This window comes from Mustelus asterias, chromosome 12 (assembly GCF_964213995.1).
Source record: "Mustelus asterias chromosome 12, sMusAst1.hap1.1, whole genome shotgun sequence".
Taxonomy (NCBI): domain Eukaryota; kingdom Metazoa; phylum Chordata; class Chondrichthyes; order Carcharhiniformes; family Triakidae; genus Mustelus; species Mustelus asterias.
Genome location: NC_135812.1, coordinates 18,738,424 through 18,751,160, shown reverse-complemented (window position 1 = coordinate 18,751,160; position 12,737 = coordinate 18,738,424). Strand labels below are relative to the sequence as shown.

Genomic DNA, 12,737 nt, shown 5'->3' with positions numbered 1-12,737 from the left:
GGACACTGACCCTTGTCTCTCTATACTGGAGCGGGTGAGGCGCTTCCTCGCTCAACTGAGCTTCATTTAGCAGTGGTTGTTTAGTGAATTCGTTCGTCCCCTCCCCAGCCCAGCCTCCCCCACCCCCCTGGCAAGGGGAAACTGCAGCCTGGTGTTTTCAGGGCATTCCCCTCACTAGGTAGTCACGTAGCCCGCTTCATGTTCTGGTTCAGTCGGTGCACCGCGCTGTTCAATTTTTAGCAGCAGGCAGATAGCAAGTTCAGCCCAAGCTGTCAAAAGCTGGAGGGAGAGACTGTGCTCCCTGATCTTGCAGAGTCAATCAAAACAGAAAATGCTGGAAAATCTCAACAGGTTTCACAGCATCTGGGGAGAGAGAATAGAGCCAATGTTTGGAGTCTGGATGGCCCTTCCTCAGAGCTCTAACCCCCTTCCTTCCCACATCATAGAATCATACAGTGCAGAAGAGGCCCTTCAGCCCATCAAGTCTGACCCATCATGCGATAAACACCTGAGGCAGAGTTTTCCTGTCCCGCCCGCCACGGGAATCGTAGCGGGCGGGAGGGTGGACCATGCAAAGGTCCTTTCACCTTGGGCTGGATTTTCCGGTCTTGGGGTGAGAGTGGCTGGAAAATCCCACCCCTCAACTCCCACCCAATACCATCTACCGGCACTTGGCCCATATGGCCCAGGAGGGAGGGGAGTGCGGTGGTCATAACCTTAGGACAGGTGGCTGGCTCCATATGATCCAAACTCCAGCCCGGATACTGCAAATGTATTTTAAAGTATCTAAGAGCAAGACTGGGAAATCTCAGCAGGTCTGACGGCAGCTGTGGAGAGAGAATAGAGTCAACGTTTTGAGTCTGGGTGGTCTAAAACGCAATCATCCAGACTTAAAACATTGGCTCTATTCTCTCTCCACAGATGCAGTCAGACCTGCTGAGATTTTCCAGCATTTTCTGTTTTGGTTTCAGATTCCAGCATCCGCAGTAATTTGCTTTTTAAAAAAAAATATTCATTTGTGGGACATGGGTGTCGCTGGCTAGGCCAGCATTTATTACCCATCCCGAGTTGCCCGAAGCTGGTGGTGAGCTGCCTTCTTGAATCACTGCAGTCCAAGTTTGTGGGTTGCCCCACAATGCCGTTAGGGAGGGAATTCCAGGATTCTGACCCAACGACAGTGAAGGAACGGCGATATATTTCCAAGTCAGGATGGTGAGTGACTTGGAGGGGAACTTGCAGGTGGTGGTGTTCCTATGTGCCTGCTGCCCTTGTCCTTCTAGGTGGAAGTGGTCGTGGGTTTGGAAGGTGCTGTCTAAGGATCTTTGGTGAATTGCTGCAGTGCATCTTGTAAACAGTACACACTGCTGCTTCTGAGCATCAATGGTGGAGGGAATGGATGTTTGTAGATGTGGTGCCAATCAAGTGGGCTGCTTTGTCCTGGATGGTGTCAAGCTTCTTGAATGTTGTTGGAACTGCACCCATCCAGGTGAGTGGGGAGTATTCCATCACACTCCTGACTTGTGCCTTTATCAAAACAACACTGACCCACAGGCAAGCGATGGCCTGAATGGCCACTGATGTTAAATACATCACAGTCACACTGTAGCACACATTCTCTGCAATAGTCATTGGTCTAACCTTTAGATCAAGTTCAGTGTTTTATGGAATTCGCTCACTATTTAGTTTGACCTCATGTTTTTATTTAAATATAAATATTCATCCCATATGAATTCCCCATTAAAGTGAATCTGAATAGGGAATCTTGGTAAATTATGAAATGTCCTGCTGTATCGCAGTGACACCGAGTGAACCAGCAGAAAACTGAATGGTCTGTTTGATTACTAACTTGTAATTGGTAAAATTTTGATTCCATCCTTGTCGCCAAGGTCAAGGGTCTAACATTGACCCTTCTAACAATAAAACAAGGTTACCCTTCCCATGGGAATGACTGGGGGAGGGGGATTTGCAATTTCAGGGTTTGCTGAATGGTATAATATGTATGCCATAGAGTTTTACACTACAGAACGAGGCCCTTCGGCCCATTGTGACTGCGTCAGCCATCAAGAACCTATCTGTTCTAATCCCATTTTCTAGCGTGGTTCGTAACCTTGTATGCTATGTTTCAAGTGTTCATCTAAATGCTTCTTAAATGTTGTGAGGGTTCCTGTCTCTACCACCCTTTCACCCTTTCAGGCAGTGAGTTCCAGATTCCCACCACCATCTGGGTGAAAAAGTGTTTCCTCAAATTCCCTCTAAATCTCCTGCCCCTTACCTTACCTTAAATTGATGCCCCCCCCCCCCCCCCCCCCCCCACCCCGTCCCTGGTTTTTGACCTCTCTATTAAGGGGCAAAGTTTCTTCCTATCTACCCTATCTATGTTCCTCATAATGTTGTACACCTCAATCAATGAAGAGAGTCTGGATAGGCACCAAAACTGTACACAGTACTGCAGGTCTGGTCTCAGCAGCACCGTATACAGCTGCGCCATAACCTCCCTGTTTTTAAACTCCATCAGGTCGATGACCCTTCCATTTTGGAAGTGGTTGAGAGGAGTGTGGAGATCTTTGAATAATGCAGTGGATCATTAATATCTGCTTGAACCACTAGAACAGGCAGGCAAGGTCTTGGCTTAATTGTCTCCTGTGAAGGATTCGTATAAACATGTGGATTAGCAGCACGAGTAGCTCACTTGGCCCCTCAAGACTGCTTTGCCATTCAATATGAAGGCTAATCTTCTGCGTAAACTCCAGTTCCCAGCCTGCTCTTGATTCCATGAAAGGCCAAAAATAGTACCTATCCTGGCCTTGAATATACTCAACACTGGAGGATCCAATGTGGTGGCACAGTGGTTAGCATTGCAGCCTCACAGCACCCAGGGACACGGGTTCAATTCCCGGCTAGGAGTTTGCACATTCTCCATGTGCCTGCGTGGGTTTCCTCCGAGTGCTCCTGTTTCCTCCCACAATCCAAAAGATGTGCGGGTTGGGTGGATTGGCCATGCTAAATTGTTGATTAGTGTCAAGGGGATTAGCAGGGTAAATACGTGGGGTTATGGGGATAGAGCCTGAGTGGGATTGTTGTCGGTGCAGGCTCGATGGGCCGAATGGATCAAAGGAAGCCCAATGGCTTGCTTCTGCACTGTAAGGATTCTATGATCGGCAATCGTCGAGGGTAAAGAATTCCAAAGATTCACAATCCTCCAAATTTCTCCTAATCTCTGACCTATATGATGGATCCCTTATCTTGGGACAGTGTTCTAGATTCCCCACCCAGGGGAAACAGCCTCTCAGTATCAAGCCCCATTAGAATCTTGTACATTTCTATGAGATTGCCTCCCAATGAACTCCAGAGAGTATAGGCCCAGTTTACTGTGCACAGGATAACATCTGCTCCCATCCTATCAAACTTGGACACTAGAACTACACACAGTTGGCGCGATCTTACCTGCTGTTCACGCCACGCTCCCGCTACAGTGTGATCGGAGAATTTGGAGGCCAGCCAAATCTCCATTCACTGCGGCAAGGTGAGAAAATCCCGCCAGCATGAACAGTGGTAAGATAACTCCAGATGTCACCAAAATGCTACACAATAGGAGCACGACTTTTCTTTTATTGCCCAAGCCAGCTTGCTCAGCCATTTCAGAATAGCATTTAAGAGTTATGGCAGGTTTCCATCCCCAAAGAGCACTGCTGAACCAGATAGATTTTTGCAACAATTAGACTTCAGATTCCAGACGATTTTGAATTCGAATTTCACCATCTACCATGGTGGGATTCGAATCTGGGTCCCCGGAGTATTACACAGGGTTTCTGAATTACTAGTCCAGTGACAATACCACTACACTGTCACCTCCCTCCATTATTTACTTCTTCTTGTACTCCAGTTTTATATTTTATCTGTAACGGCCTAGGTAAAATGCCCTGGACCGAGGGTAGGGTGTAAATCAACGCCGTTTGACTCAGGGGTGCTACTAAGTGAGCCAAGTTGAATCTAGTGGGTAATTTATTGTGTGCTACGGAGCATTGTTCCGATGGTGCATAGCTGATTTGAGTTATTATCATCACATGTATTGTGATACAGTGAAAAATATTGTTTCTTGCGAGCTATACAAGCAAAACATACCGTTCATAAAGTACATAGGGGAGAAGGAAAGGAGAGGGTGCAGAATGTAGTGATAGGTATGGTGAAGAGAAAGATCAGCTTAATATATGGTAGATCCATTCAAAAGTCTGATGGCAGCAGGGAAGAAGCTGTTAGTGAGTCGACTGGTATGTGATCTCAGACTTTTGTATCTTTTTCCCCATGGAAGAAGGTGGAAGAGAGCATGTCCGGGGTCCTTGATTATGGTGGCTGCTTTCCCGAGGCTGTTGAGCTAAGTGCACACTTTTCCCATCAACAATTCAAAGAGTAGGAGAATTAAATGCAGTGTGCGGGGCTCGCTGCCATCTGGTCAACATTGGAAAACTACCTCTTGCCATTTGATGACACTCCCTATCTTTCTGCTGCACAAATCCAAACATTTATTGGGAAGGTGCCAAAAGAATGTCAGTGGTACATCTGCTATTTATAGTTCTGCTGACAACCTCCCCCACCCGACCCCAAATTTAGTAGGGGATGGTGACATGATGGGGTTCCAAAATATGAGAGGAATGCCCATTTCATTCTACCTTACAACATGCAAGTGGAATTGTGAGAATGCATGCATTTTAAACATCTGATCCCAGGGATTGTGATTCTGTTGGCAGTAATGCAGAAATAGCTAGTCATGAAGTGCTGGCAAAAAAAAAAGAATCATTTGGTTTTTCAGACAAATCTCTGGGAGAACGGAATCAGAATATTAATGTAGCTGTGGAGTTCACAATCTCAGATTTTAATGCAGCACAGAACTGGTGAAAGCTCGGTTTGACGCCATCAATAAACCTCCCATCACGTCCCTCACCTCCCTACCTAGGGCGGTACGGTGGCACAATGGTTAGCACTGCTGCCTCGCAGCGCCCAGGGTTACTGTCTGTGTGGAGTTTGCACATTCTCCCCGTGTCTGTGTGGGTTTCCTCTGGGTGCTCCGGTTTCCTCCCACAGTCCAAAGATGTGCGGGTTAGGTCAGTTGGCTATGCTACATTGATCCAAGTGTTAGGGGATTAGAAGGGTAAATATGTGGGGGTACGGGAATAGGGCCTGGGTGGGATTGTGGCCGGTGCAGACTCGATGGGCTGGATGGCCTCTTTCTGCACTGTAGGGATTCTATGATTCTATGATTCCTCCCTCCAACAACCCCCATCAAACTTGGCAATTCCTGGGAGATGCCAAAAGAAATCTGAAGTCAATTGAGGGAATATCTTGGGGAATTCCCAACAATAAAGCAAAGCTGCAGTAAAATTGGAGTCACTGAAATCTTTGTTGTCCCAGCTAACCTGTAAGTGGCTCTGCATTAACGGAAATATCTATCCCTAAGCCTCGGGATCTTGCCCGGCTTCCCTCTGAGGGTCTCTGCGATGGATTTGTGCTTGCCTCATTCTTTAGTCACCTGTTCCGGGTGACAGCAAGATTGCGGAATGAAATATTTCCGAGTCTATGGCCTAATTCTTTCCCGAGGATTTTTTTTAAAATCTGATCATGCTTTGTATCCACTGGTAATCTTTATAATGGAGCATTATAATCATTTTCTGTGAAAGGCGAGAGCTGCCAAATGTGACAACAGGCGTAGCAATTTATCACTGAGAGTGTAAACTCTGTCCCGGCTCTGAACATCTGGTGGAGGTTGGATTGGGGGGGAGGGGGGGGGGGGGGGCGGTGGAACTGCACAATTTCAAGAAGATGTGACTATTATTGTTGAATAATATCCAGCTTTTCAAACTAGCGGCCGAACGTCCCTTTCCTCCTTAAGTCCTTGTATATGTTGTTGCCTTCCGAATCCATGCCCATTTTCCTTCTCAACTCCATTTTTGAATCCCTCGAATCAGGTTTCTGCCCCTGCGACTCTCTCACAATAGCTCTGGAAGTCAAATGCCATCTTGTGTGACTGTGACAAGGGTACAGTATCCCTCCTTTATCCTTCACTATCTGCTCTTGACATGGTTTGCCACGCCATCTTGCTCACTCCAATGTTATGCGGCTGGGTGGGACATCACTCACTCATCTGGTCCCATTCTTATCTATCCAATTGTGCTCTGAGAATCACCCACTCTTTCTCCTCTTTGTACAGTTACCTATGGTGCCCCCAAGGGTCTGTCCTTGACCCTCCTCCTATTTTTACCCTTGGTGACATCATCCAAAAACAGCGTCTGTTTCCAAGTGCTGATAATACCCAGCTTTACACCTCCTCCACTGAACCCTCCACTCCCTCAAAATTTTCAGCTTGGTTATCCAACAATTAATACTGGATTAGCAGAAATTTCATCCAGTTAAATATTGAAAAGACTGAAGCCAATGTCTTCAGTTTCCAAAACAAACCCCATTCCCTCAGCATCAATTCAATCGCTCCTGGCAACTGTCTGAGACTTTTCACAATGTCATATTGAACCAAGAGAGGATCTTCTAACTACTTATCCACACCATTACTGAAACAGCCTGTCTTCAACTCTGTAACATTTGTCAGACTCTACCCTTACCTCAGCTCATCTTGCTACGGAAAATCTCATTTGTAAGTCAGAGTTAATGTTAAATATCTAAATATATAGTCGACATTACCAGTGATGTGAAATAACTTGACAACAGAGATGGACATAGGTAGTTCTTAGCATCTTCAGTCAGAAGTACCAAGTGGTTGATTCTCTCGGCCTCCTTCTGACTTCCCCATTGACACCAGCCTTCAGCCAATTCGATTCACTCAACGTGATGTCAAGAAAATGGCTGAAGATACTGGATATTGCAAAGGCAATGGGGCCCTGACAACCTTCCAGCAATAGTACTGAAGATTTGTACTCCAGAACTAGCTGTGGCCCTGGCCAAGCTGTTCCAGTACTGTTACAACACTGGCATCTATCCAGCAATGTGGAAAATTGCCCAGGAATGTCCTGTCCACAAAAAGCAGAATAAATCCAACCTGGCCAATTACTGCCTCATCAGTCTACACTTAATGCTCAGTAAAGTGATGGAAGTTGTCATTGGGCAGTGCTGTCAGGTGGCATTTACTCAGCAATAACCTGCTCACTGACGCTCAGTTTGGGATCTGCCTGAGCCACCCAGCCTTGATCCAAACATGAACAAAAGAGCTGGACTCGCGGGCTGAGGGTGAGAGTGACTGCTCTTGACATCAAAGCAGCATTTGATCAAGTGTGGTGTCAGGGGACCCGAACAGTCAATGGGAATCAGGGGGGAAACCTCTCCGCTGGTTGGAACCGTACCGAGCACAAAGGAAGATGGTTGTGTTTGTGGGAGGTTATACTGCTCAGTCTTTTGACATTGCTACAGAAGTTTATCAGGGTAGTGCCCTAAGCACAACCACCTTAAGCTGCTCATCAATCATAAGGTCAGAAGTGGGGATGTTTGCATATGATGTGCATGATACCCAGCGCCATTAAAACAGTCCGTGTCCATAACCAGCAAGACCTAAATAAATTTAGGCATGGCATGTTAACAGCCAATAACATTTGCACCCTCAATTGTCAGACAACGAACATCTCCAACAAGAGAGAATCTACCCAGAAGGAAAAAAAATAGTTCAGATCAGTACTGTACTTCCCCGTTTTACTGTTTCCCCCTTCTGGGTAACCATCTCCCCTGACATTCAATGGCATTGCCATCACTGAATCCCCCACTATCAAGATCCTGGGCATTACCATTGACCAGAAACTGAACTGGACTAGCCATACAAATACTACGGCTGCAAGAGCAGGTCAGAGGCTGGGAATTCTGCGGCATATAACCCAAGTTGAGTTATTGGGTGCCCATCAAGTGGGCTGCTTCCTCTTGGTTGGTGTCAAGCTTCATAACCCACCTCCTGACTCTGCAAAATCTATCCACCACCTACAAGGTACAAGTCAAGAGTGTGATGGAACACTCTCCACTTGCCTGGATGGGTGCAGCTCCAACAACACACAAGAAGCTTGACACCTGGACATTAGCAAGGTCTTTGACAAGGTACTGCATGGTAGGTTGTTGCATAAGATTAAATCCCACGGGATCCAGTGTGAGATATCTAAATGGATACAAAATTGGCTTCTTGACAGAAGCCAGAGGGTGGTTGTAAAGGGTTGTTTTTCAAACTGGAGGCTTGTGACCAGCGGTGTGCCTCAGGGATCAGTGCTGGGCCCACTGTTATTTATCATTTATATTAATGATTTGGATGAGAATATAGGAGGCATAGTTAGTAAGTTTGCAGATGACACCAAGATTGGTGGCATAGTGGACAGTGAAGAAAGTTATCTTCGATTGCAACGGGATCTTGATCAATTGGGCCAGTGGGCTGACGAATGGCAGATGGAGTTTAATTTAGACAAATGCAAGGTGATGCATTTTGGTAGATTGAACCAGGGCAGGACTTACTCAGTTAATGGTAGGGCATTGGGGAGAGTTACAGAACAAAGAGATCTAGTGGAACATGTTCATAGCTCCTTGAAAGTGGAGTCACAGGTAGACAGAGTGGTGAAGAAGGCATTCGGCATGCTTGGTTTCATCGGTCAGAACATTGAATACAGGAATTGTCTTGTTAAAGTTGTACAATACATTGGTAAGGCCACACTTGGAATACTGTGTGCAGTTCTGGTCACCCTATTATAGAAAGGATATTATTAAACTAGAAAGAGTGCAGAAAAGATTGACTAGGATGCTACCGGGACTTGATGGTTTGAATTACAAGGAGAGGCTGGATAGACTGGGACTTTTTTCTCTGGCGCGTAGGAGGCTGAGGGGTGATCTTATAGAGGTCTATAAAATAATGAGGGGCACAGATCAGCTAGATAGTCAATATCTTTTCCCAAAAGTAGGGGAGTCTAAAACTAGAGGGCATAGGTTTAAGGTGAGAGGGGAGAGATACAAAAGTGTCCACAGGGGCAATTTTTTTCACACAGAGAGTGGTGAGTGTCTGGAACAAGCTGCCAGAGGTAGTAGTAGAGGCGGGTACAATGTTGTATTTTAAAAAGCATTTAGATAGTTACATGGGTACAATGGGTATAGAGGGATATGGGCCAAATGCGGGCAATTGGGATTAGCTGAGGGGTTTAAAAAAAGGCGGCATGGACAAGTTGGGCCGAAGGGCCTGTTTCCATGCTGTAAATCTCTATGACTCTATGACTATCCAGGACAAAGCAGCCTGCTTGATTGGTATCCCATCCACCACCTCGCTTCCTCCAGCACCAATGCACAGTGGCAGCAGTGTGTGTCATTCATAAAATGCAGTGTGGCACCTCACCAACTCTTCTTTGAAAGCACATTCCAAACCTGTGACTGCTACCTCCTGGAAGGACAAGGGCAGTGGCAGATGCCTGGAAACATCACCACCTGAAAGGACCTCTCCAAATCACACCCAAAGCTGAAACTATATCACTGTTCCTTCACTGTTGCTGGGTGAAAATCCTGGAACTCCCCTCTAATTGTACTGTGGGTGTACCTACACCACATGGACTGCAGTGGTTCAAGAAGGTAGCTCACCACCACTTTCTCAAGGGCAATTAGGGATAGGCAATAAATACTGGTCTAATGACACCCACAGGTTGTGAACGAATTTTTAAAAAGTGGAGCCTTGTGCTAAGTCTGTATCATACATAGTATAATGTAGGGGGAAGTTTTTCACGCAGAGAGTAGTGGGTGCCTGGAGTGTGCTACAAGAGGAGGTGGTGGAAGCAGGCATGTTAGCAACATTTCAGAGGCATCTGGATGGGTACAGGAATTGGGAGGGAATAGAGGGATATGGACCAAAGGTTCAAGTAAGGACAGAAAGTTTTCATTTTAGTTTAGTTATGGCATCATGATAGGCACAGGCTTGGAGGGCTGAAGGGCCTGTTCCTGTGCTGTACCTTTCTTTGTTCTTTGTTGAATGAAAAAGGTAGTTTTTAACCAACAGCCTTGCTTTCAGCAGTATCTGTAGGACCAGATCATGAACAGCTCCCTCTCAAGACCCATAACCAAGATAACAGAATCCATGTATGTTGTTATCTCTGGATTGGACTCTCTAAGGCATTCTTGCCTCCTCTCTCATGTTACCCTCCCCAAACTTAAGGTAATCCAAACTCCATCCATGTGCTCTCTTGTACCAAGTCCCATTCACCAATCACCCATGTGCTTGCTGATGTACCTTGATATCTGGCTGAACAATAACTCAACTTTTAAAATGTGTTTTCAGATTGCTTCATTGCCTCACTCTTCCCTATGTCTGTTATCTTCTCCAGAATTATAGAATAGAATCCCTACAGTGCAGAAGGAGGCCATTTGGCCCATCGAGCCTGCACCAACCACAATCCCACCCAGCCCCTATCCCCGTAGCCCTACGTATTTACCCTGCTAATCCCCCTGACACTAATGGACAATTTACCATGGCCAATCCACCTCACCCACATGTCTTTGGACTGTGGGAGGAAACCAGAGCACCCAGAGGAAACCCATGCAGACACGGGGAGAACATGCAAACTCCACCCAGACAGTGACCCAAGATGGAAATTGAACCTGGATCCCTGGCGCTGTGAGGCAACAGTGCTAACCATTGCGCCACCGTCCAGTCCTACAACTCTTCAAGATATTTACGCTCCTCCAATTCTGGCATCTTAAGCATTCCTGATTTTAATTGCAGGACCATTGGTGGTCTCATCTTCAGTTGCCTGGGCCCTGAGCTCTGGGATTCCCTCCCTAAACCTCTCTGCCTCTCTACCTTCCTTTGCTTCCTCCTTGAAAACCCAAACTTGACCAAGCTTTTGGTCATCCGCCCCATTTTCCACGAGATTAATGGCGTGAAATCTGTGTTCACTGCTCTTTGCCTTCCCAATCACATTGTCATCATTTTCGGTTTTGTCAGTCACCTCACGTTTGTGTTACAGGACACCAGATGGTCATTCTTATTGCTTGAAGGTACTCTTTATGGGCCATCTGTTTGGATCAGTGCATGGCTCTTTGTAGCAGCATCAGCCTTTGCTTTGGTGCAGCGTTGCTGCCAAAGGTCCGTTCTGCCCCATGCCTCATAGTTGCTGATAAAGTCGCTAGAACATCCCAACCTAGCAAGACATATGGAAGGTATGATCCTCTGCGTACACCAAGAATATGTCCAGTTTCCATCAATATCAGGTTTGAGATTAGGGTCTGTAAGTTTCATCGATCTGTGAGAGGGTGTCATGCTTGCGTCCATCTTTGAGTAGCTCTTCAATGCTATGCATTTTGGGCTTGTCTAGCAGGTCTTTCTGGACTGCGTCCACAGGAGTGGTTGCGATCACTAACTCAACAATTTTGTTTGCTAGTTCTGTATTCGAAAAATCACGCAAGAACACAAGAAATAGGAGCAGGAGAAGGCCACCAGGCCCTTCAAGCCTGTCCTATCATTCAATACGATCGTGGCTGATCTATGTCGGTCTCAACTCCTTTTCTGTGCCATTTTCCCATGGGCCTCTCTTCCTCGATCTATCAAATATATATTCACCTTCACTTTAAATACTTCGAATGATCCAGCCTCCGTCAGCCTTTGGGGCAGAGAATTCCAGAGATTCACCACCCTCTGCGAGACGAAATCTCTACCTAATAAATGTCCCCTTATTTGAGACTCTCCCACAGTGAAAACATCTCACCATCTACCCTGTCAAGCCCCCTCAGGATCTTATGTTTGAATAAGATCACCCCTCACTCTTCTAAACTCCAAGCAATACAGACCCTGATTGTTTAGTATCTCTCGATAGGACAACCCTCTCATCCCAGAATTAGACTGGTGAATTCCCTTTGGACTGCCTCCAATGCTATTATATCCTTTTTTAGGTAAGGGGACCAAAACTGTACGCAGTATTCCAGGTGAAGCTTTACCAACACCCTGTACAATTGCAACAAATTTTTAGATTCCAACCCCTTTGCAATAAAGGCCAAAATGACATTTGCCTTCATAACTACTTGTTGGACCTGCCTGCTAGCTTTTTGTGATTCATGCTCTGGAACAGTACATACCCTTTTCTCTGCATCTGCTGACAAAATGGTCAATGGATTCTGTAGGACGTTGTCGCAAATGACATGAACTCTAGTCAATGAATACTGAAGCTTCATCTGATTCTGAACTGGTTTTTCCATATCCTTTGGGCCTCTGTCAGCTCTTCTGCTGACGTGTTCAGCCAGTGTAGACCTTCCTTCCCAATTGCTAGGTGAATTTTCATGACTTGCTTGTCTGGTTCAGACGCACCTGAATTAAGAAACCATGGGCCGGATTCTCTGACCTCACTCGCAGCCGGGATTCACTTGTCCCACCATTGGTGAACGGAGATTTATCTGGGCGCTAAATTCTTCATCCTCACTGGCAGTGGTGGTGGAGCGTGAATGGCTGGAGAATTTTGGCCCTCAGCTCTGTACGCTGTTTAAACATATTGAATTTGGATAGTAGGTCAGCTGTGTCCCAATTCAAACTGGGGAATTTCACCGACATTTAGACAATATTCCTTTGACCTTCCTCCTTATTTTATTCACTTTATTGTTCAGGAACTTCCGAAGCCACCTGATGGAACCAGTAACCTTCCCTGGCCCAGTTTTAATGATGGCTTTGTTTGTTTATTTTTGTTTGACCCTCCCTCCCTCCCTCACCATTGATCCGGCCCACACCCCGGTCACCCCCCCCCCCCCCT

At 46.2% G+C, this 12,737-nt stretch overlaps 1 protein-coding gene across 5 annotated transcripts in view; it reads left to right on the top strand.

Annotated features, from left to right (window-relative positions):
• The window catches only part of LOC144501291 (coronin-6-like), a 303,060-nt gene that overhangs the window by 735 nt on the left and 289,588 nt on the right, over window positions 1–12,737 (top strand). The gene's annotated exons all lie outside the window — the stretch shown is intronic.